The sequence below is a fragment of the Lemur catta genome, chromosome 4, assembly GCF_020740605.2.
Source record: "Lemur catta isolate mLemCat1 chromosome 4, mLemCat1.pri, whole genome shotgun sequence".
In the NCBI taxonomy this organism is placed as follows: Eukaryota; Metazoa; Chordata; class Mammalia; order Primates; family Lemuridae; genus Lemur; species Lemur catta.
In genome coordinates, this window is record NC_059131.1 from 33,505,042 (window position 1) to 33,511,873 (window position 6,832).

Sequence of the window (6,832 nt, forward strand, 5' to 3'; positions counted from 1 at the left end):
CATTGCAACCCACACCAGGGCTCTCCACCATCATGTGCAGACCTCACCACGCCTTGGACGGTGTTTAATTTCCAAAACTAAACTGGGTAAAATCTGTTTAATATCTGTTTAACTTCCACAACACCATTGAACATCAGGAACAAGTCAAAAGACCAATGAGGTTTCAACTAAACTGGATTTGTTTGTTTTTGTTTTGTTTTACCACTGTAATGGGAAGGCAAGGACTACAGAATTTTGTAGACTCAAACTCCTTTCTTAGTGAGGTTGCCTTTATTTAAATAGCACCTTCTTCCCAAGAAGTTAGTAAATCAACAGAATGTGTCCCGGAGGTCGGCAGATGGGAGCAATGATGTAAAAGCCGAAGTCATCTGCCTGGACCAGACGGGACGGGGAGGAGAAGCCACAACAGGAGTTTGTTTTCTCACTCTTAGTTAGGAATTCTTGCTGGCAGAATTAGATATTTCTTATTTAAAACTTTTTCAAATTTGGTCTCCAAATGTCAGCTCAAGACAAGGAAAGGAAGGTCACCCGTATCAACAAAAAGGCTCCCTGCTGCAAAATTCTCCCTGGTTGGCCCCTAAGGTCCTTGGCCTCTGGCTTCCCATTCAGGCCGAGGTGCCAGCCACAGCCAGAGTTGTCCCACCAGCATGTTCTCTGCTTCCAGGCTACCGAGCAAGGCTGGAGAACGGCTGGAGCACATGTCCTGACCTCGCAGCCGGGCTATGGCGGAGTGCTTCTCTCTCCTCTACTCCCCAGCCCTGCTAGACTTTCTAGCCCCTTTCCTTCCTGCCTCTGATTTCTAAGCCACCCGCTCTTCCCATCACCCTCATCCACCTCCGGCTCAGCACACGCCCTCATCATTTCTGTCCCTAAGCGACCTCCCACCTCTCCTTGCCTTTCCCTCCACAGCTCTCTGCCCCTCACCCCTTCTCCCACCACCTTCCAAGGCCTACCCTTCCCCCCTCCTTCCTCTTCCACAGTCTTGCTCCATTGGAGTCCCTTCTCTTGCCTTTTCAATCTCTCCCTCACCGATTCCTCCTTGAATATTGTTCAAGAGCCCATCACCCAAGAAAATTGTCCTTGCACTCATCACTTGAAACTTCTTGAAAGCCATGCCCAACATCTCCTCTTTCCACCTCAGTCTATTTCTCACACCCTACTCAGCCTCCCCTTCGCTGAGACCCTTCCCCCAGAGATAACCATTGTCCTCCTCATTGCCCAACCCAACAGCCTCACCCTCTTCCCCTGGAAGCCTGGGAAGCGCGTCCCAGTCCTTCTCAGCACTCTCCTCCCCGTTCCTCAGGCTCACTTCCTGCTCACCTGCTGTTCTGTTGGCTCCTCTCCACGTGTTTTGGTCCATCCATCCCTCTACTGTCCCCTGGACATTCCTTCCTGGCAGTCACTTCCCCGAACTCCACCTCAATGTATCCAATTGGAACTAGTGTTTTCTGTTCTCCCTCCCTCAAACTCACTTCTCTCTTGGAGTTCCCTGTCTCTGCCATGGCCACTGTCATCTTCCTGGGCACCCTGACAATAGCAGAGCACTCAATGTCACTTCCCCTCCTCCCCCCACATCTGACTCGGTGCCTCTGACATTTGCATGTCCCCGGCATAGCCTTGCCAGTCCTCCTCCACTCTGACCTGGGCTACTGAAATAGCCTCTGGTCTACCTGCCTCCAATGTCTTCTCTTCTCAGCCTGCCTTTTTTTTTTTTTTTACAGCTCACAGGGTTTATTATGAATACACAGGTGGGCTCACATCACCACTCACTGCATCCTCAAGGCTCCTGCGTTTTTAAGAGGCATCTGTGGTTGCAGAGTAGAGTGTGGCCTCTATGTCCTGCTGATCAAGGCTCTCAGTATGGCCCCATCTTAACTCTTAATTCCATTCCCCACCGCACACAGACACACAGACACACACACACACACACACACACACACCCCATAGGCACTTAACCTTATTCTCCATTCATTTCGGACCACTCATCATTCTCCAGATACAACTTTTGCTGTCATACCTCCATGTGAGAATGGTTCCCTACCTTGGAACAACATTCTCCACTTCTGAAATTCTACACCGCTTTAAGGCTCACCTCTTCCACGAAGCCTTCTCCTACTCCTGCCAGCACAGCTCACTTCTTCCTCTTCTGAAGCCACGCAGCATTGTGTTTGTGTCTTCATCACAGCACTTATTTCATCCTTCAGAGGGCAGGCCCTGCCTTTATTCTGCCTATATCCTGAAAGAGCCTCGCAGCAGGGCTAGCACGTGGTGAGAACTCATTATCTGCAGAATGAACGAATGAATGAATGAAACGTCCCACTGTTTTGTGGGGTTAATCACTATCATAGCTTTCGTGGTAAACTGAGTGGTTTCACATATTTATATTTATGTAATATATCCTAGTTCCACCAGGAGCCCAGCCCAGGCTCAGCCAAGGTGCACAAGAGCATCCCCCAGCCTCACTTCCTCATGGCCCTCCCGTTCCTCCTCCTCTCTGCCCCTGGATAAGACCAAGTCTCAGCTTGTTGCATTAACCTATGACGGGTCATCTAATCCTGGAGCTCTCTGCTCCTTCACAGGACCCCTGTGAAGGTGTCTGTTGGCTTCCACACTTGTCCCCCACTGCTTTGCCCTCTGCCCCTTCCAACATTCCCCCGCCTGCTGTTCACGTGCCACTTAACACAGGCTCTTTCTCTTTCTCCGTCTCTTGATGGAGTTACCTTGCCCTTCATTTATGACTGAGTGGAGTTCTCGGTCCCAGTGGCTCCTTCCCAACCACTTTTGTGTCCAAGCCTCTTCTCTAATTATGAAACGAAAGGCTCTGTCGCCTATTAAAAGCAATTCAGGACTTAGGAAACGGGCAGGGGCGTTCTGAGGGGCTGACATCCTGCCTGGTGCTCCTGAAATCTCATAAGCAGCTGTCTCCTCTACCTTCCACTGCAGTGAATTCAGGGAGGCCGAGACCACACACAAGCCCTTCCCCTGAACACCGTCCGGGACCAGCAAGAGATCGGAGCCGGGGGAGGACAGCGTGCGATCCTGGCCCGCCGGAGGGGGTGAGTCAGCATTCATGCGGTCGGCCCGCTGGCTCCTCTCCCCCGGCCTGGGGAGAAAGTGCTGAGCTGCACACCTCGTGGGCAGCCCCGGAACCCAGGCTCCCCGGTTGCTGCCCCTCTCCCCACACCGCGGTCGGCCCGTGGGCCTCAGACCCCCTTCTTGACCTTAGCTGAAGGGCCCGCGCAGCCTGCAGAGCGGCCTCCATCCCTCTAGCGGCCAGATGCAGCCCAGGCCTTCGGGCAAGGGGCAGAGCCGAGCGTCCGTGGCCGCCGCCGGTGCCTGTGCAGGCCTGAGCGGGAGCCGCCGGCCCGGCCCGGGCTGCGCACGGCGGCGGCAGAGCCAGCGAAGACCACATCCCGCCGACCCGGGTTTCCGCCCACGAACCTTCGACAGGCGCGAGGCTGGAAGGCCGCCTGCTTTGCCATGGCCTGAAGTGGTTTGCACAGACCGAGGCTAGATATGTAATAGCTGTTCTCTATTTTCTATGAGAAGATTTATTCAAAAATAAATTTAACTAAGGGGGAAAAGTTAAAAAAAAAAAAAAAGGAAAACAGAGGGACAGATTTTCTTGTTGACCGGCTGCCAGGAATCGAAACATTGAGGCAGCCAGTCCCTTTGGAGGAGAGAGACAGCTGCAACATTTCACGGTGTAAAGTCAGCGAATTTCCACAAGCCTGCCTGCCAGAGACCACAAAACGGTTTCAAACAACGGCTCGCTTCATGATATTTGTGTGTGTGTGTGTGTGTGTGTGTGTTTAGAAAAAGGCAATGTGGGGGTGGGCGAAGGGGAGCTAAAAGGTGTCCTCGCGCGGCAGCCGGAGGAGCGGGCAGGGGCGTAGCGAGCAGATTAATGAAAATGTTTCGCTGGCATGAGGGGTTTCATTGCCCCGCTGCAAAATTGCTTGCAGATTCGAAAACAGCATGTTTCATTTCAAACTCATTCTCTTGCCATACATTAGCACTTGTCAATGTAACCATTAAGCACAGGCAGTGCAGAAATTTAATTACAAAACCATTTATTTTATTGAAAGAAAAATAAACCCAAGCTACCTCAAATGCATTAGGTAGGTTCAAAACATGTTCAGCTGATAACACCCAGGGCTAGGGAGGCTGCTGCAGGAATAAATGCGTCTTTCATGTGCGGTGGGGACTCGATATTAGAAACAGCTGCCTATAGGTTGTTCTTTATTTAAGTTCAATTATGAATTAAAAAACAACGGATTTAATGAAGGGACTTTTTATATCTGAAGTTACTGGGCTGTGGGATTCATGCTTCTCTTCCCAGTTTTTGCCTCCCGTTTTAAGCATTTGGATTAAAATGCTAATTATCCGAATGGAACTTTTTTTGAATGGGTCTCCCCGCCTTCCCACCCTCCAGCCCATCTCAGGCTTGTCTTTTGTTCTCCTAATGGTGGAAGAATGCAAGGGCTGTGGTATTAAAGGAAGTCACAAAAATGTGCTAAACACATCAAAAAGTCTCCAATCTGTATCTTATTTATGCCTTCTTCCCTCTCCCCCATGTGCGTCCTCTACACAGTTGGAAAGCCGGCAGCGCAAGGCTCTCTGGTGAAATACTAGATTTGGGTCAAGCGGTGGGTTGATGTCATACTGCAGACCGCCTCTCCTTAGCACTAATGGGCTGCCAATAACGAGTCTGTTTTACTGTTCTGCTGGAAAGGGAGAAAAAAAAAAAAAAAGAGTTATAACCTTAGTGGTTTGGACTGATTTGTCAATTTAAAGTGTATTTTTTTTTCTGTCTGAGATATCTCCCCACAGTTTCTTACAGACAACTCCTCCTGCAGTCCACTCAGAGGACGAATAGGGAAAGGGAAAATCTTAATTTTTTTGAACAGTTTCCCTAGTGAGAATACGAATGTGTGAAATTTCGGGCGGCATCATTTGATCATTTGCCTGGAGGGAGGTGGGGAGCAAGAAGCAGATAGGCATGGAGGGGGCTCTTCTACTGTGTAAGGAAGCTTAGGGGCAGTAGGAGACCTCTGTGACATCGACACAGTGATGATTTTGCCGGTGTCGTTACTTCCCAGGGTGAGACGTGAGGATGACTTCCTGGCCTGTTTCATAAGAGTCTCCAGGTATCTGCTGCTTCTTGCAGAACCACTGTCTGTGCTCTCTGGGGGGCACCCAGATCACCATCTAAACCGCGCTGAGACCCACCAGACACAGAGCCAGGAAGCTTGGGAAATTGCCTAGATGGTCCTGGCTGCCTCTGACCCAGCTGTCCTGTTCCGTCCTTGGCCTGTGCTCTTTATGCTAAAGACGTGGGGAGCCTGAGGCAGGGAGAACACATTCGGAAATAGAGAAACTCACCACTCCAGGTAGCAACCCTTTACCAACAGATTTCAGATAACTGCTTGCTCGGAGAGGAGAATGGAGAGCAGAAGGAAACAGAATGGGGAAGTTGGTCATATTTTAATATTCTAAGAGAATTGGCATCTAACTTGAGCCCTGCAAACCAAGGAAGCCCCAGACTAGAATGGGCCTCCATCCTGTTATCACACGTGCACCCAGCAGAGAAAATAGCAAAACACTACAAACATTCCCTGACAGGGTCAAGAAGGTGACATCCCACTCTGACCCGGCCATGGACAGATGCTCTTGTTCCACAGCTACGTATACGAAAGAGCAAACTAGGGGAAGAGAGATGGTGGGAAGAGAGGGCCAGATTGTTTATGCACTACTACTGAAAGAATTTCCACTTGGGGCATGTTCACGCTGTAGACTTTCTGGGCATCATGTCTCACTCAGTAACTAAGTGCACGCCAACATCACGTGCTTCTGCTTACATCTCCCCTAGCCAGTGCATGGGATGGATGGATGAAGCCACTCTCCCAGGCTTCCAGCTCTTGTTAAGTCTGCATTATCTAATTAAGTGATGTTTCCCGGCCTGAATTTCAGATAGGAGAGTTCAAAAAATGTATCCTGGTTTTAGAAACAGCAACAGATAAACCAACTCAATGGATTATTCAAGAATGACTTCTTCTCTCTTATTCTTGTTGCCTTCAGAGTAAGAAGTAAACTTACTCCAAAAAACAGAATAGCTTTCCTCTCCTAGGAGTTGGGGTGGCAAAGTGGATGGAGGAGGCAAGCTCTTCAAGACCATCCTGTGGCTTAGAAGCAAGAAGAGGGGAAGGTGGAATGGGTTTGTATCCACAGTGGCCTTCTAGGGAGTGTGGAAGCCCCAGCCCTGAATTGTGTTTGGCAGAGGGTGCCTGGGAAACAGGAGAGCTGGCTGTCTTTCAGGTAGGCTGGTGGCAACTAGGGCTGCCCCTTTCAAATAGGGCTTTTTCTTCCCTCCTCTGACCTTTCATCCTCACCCCCTTCCCCTCTGTGATATACAGAGTTGATAATGCCACCTGTAGCATTGAGTTCATGCCATTTATTCAGATATATTGAGTACTACTATGTTCTGGGCACTATACTAGGCATTAGGGATTTAGTGAAGAACAAGACAAGGGTCTTGCCACTGTGGTTTAAATCCCAGTTGGGGAGGAAGACATGAGTCAGGTAAACAAATAAATTAAAAGTCTACAAATTGTTAATGCTTTGAATGAAGTAAATTGGGCACTGTGACAGGACACACTCAGGTAGAGAAGGTCTGTCCGAGGAGGTGAGAGTTATGCTAGATCTAAAGGCAGAGAAGGGACAGCCACATGAAGAGCTGCAGGGAAAGCGGCAACAGTGAGATAGACAACAGGCATACAAAGCCCCAGTGCCCATGAGAATGTAGCCTGGTTGGGATGAGCCAGCAGACCGT

General features: G+C 49.8%; 1 long non-coding RNA gene across 1 annotated transcript; it reads right to left on the reverse strand.

Annotated features, from left to right (window-relative positions):
• Positions 1 to 2,262: 2,262 nt before the first annotated feature.
• On the reverse strand, positions 2,263 to 3,257 carry LOC123636432. The gene is made up of 3 exons (XR_006734533.1): positions 3,222 to 3,257; positions 2,721 to 2,828; positions 2,263 to 2,283 (listed from the first exon to the last, which is right to left on the reverse strand). It is a non-coding gene; the product is annotated as an uncharacterized LOC123636432 (long non-coding RNA).
• Between the last annotated feature and the right edge of the window lie 3,575 nt (positions 3,258 to 6,832).